Here is a 692-nt window from a genome sequence, read left to right as displayed (position 1 = left end):
GCCGCAACCCCCCAATCGGCCCTACCCTGAGCGTGACTGAGGGTGGCATTGCAATCTCCCGATCGCCCTGCTCTGTGCATGACAGGGGCGGCACACCAACTCCCCAGTCGGCCCTGCTCTGAGCCCGACCAGGGACTGCACCTAGGGATTGGGCCTGCCCTCTGCCACCCGGGAGCAGGCCTAAGCCAGCAGGTCGTTATCTCCCAAGTGGTCCCAGACTGCGAGAGGGCACAGGCCGGTCTGAGGGATACCCCCCACCCCCCAGTGCACAAATTTTTGTGCACCAGGCCTCTAGTCTACTTATATAAAAACCATGGGTGGTGTTCATCACGACCACAACCGCTGCGACCAAGCGGAAGGAAGTCAGTTCTGCAGGGGTTGTCTTGGCAATGGCTGTGCCCTCTCCCAAGCTGTTTCCTGTAAGGACAGGGTTCGAGGCAGGAACCTGCCCTGGGAGCGAGGAGGCATATCTTTCTAAAGTGTGCGGGGGCAGCTGAAAGGTTTAGAAAAGACAGACAAGAGAATGAAAGCCAGGTCTTTGTGGTCTCTGGTGGGATGCTGCTTCTCTGAAAGACAGCAACCATGCCCACAGCCATGCCTTTATTTTATAGCAGATGCTATGAGGCAAAGTAAAGGCGTGACCAAGATGTTTACAAACATTCTCCTGGGTTTCAATCTTATTCAACTACATG

Source organism: Myotis davidii, unplaced genomic scaffold, assembly GCF_000327345.1.
Source record: "Myotis davidii unplaced genomic scaffold, ASM32734v1 scaffold130, whole genome shotgun sequence".
In the NCBI taxonomy this organism is placed as follows: Eukaryota; Metazoa; Chordata; class Mammalia; order Chiroptera; family Vespertilionidae; genus Myotis; species Myotis davidii.
The sequence above is the reverse complement of the archived record's forward strand: the minus strand, read 5'-3'. Positions refer to the sequence as shown.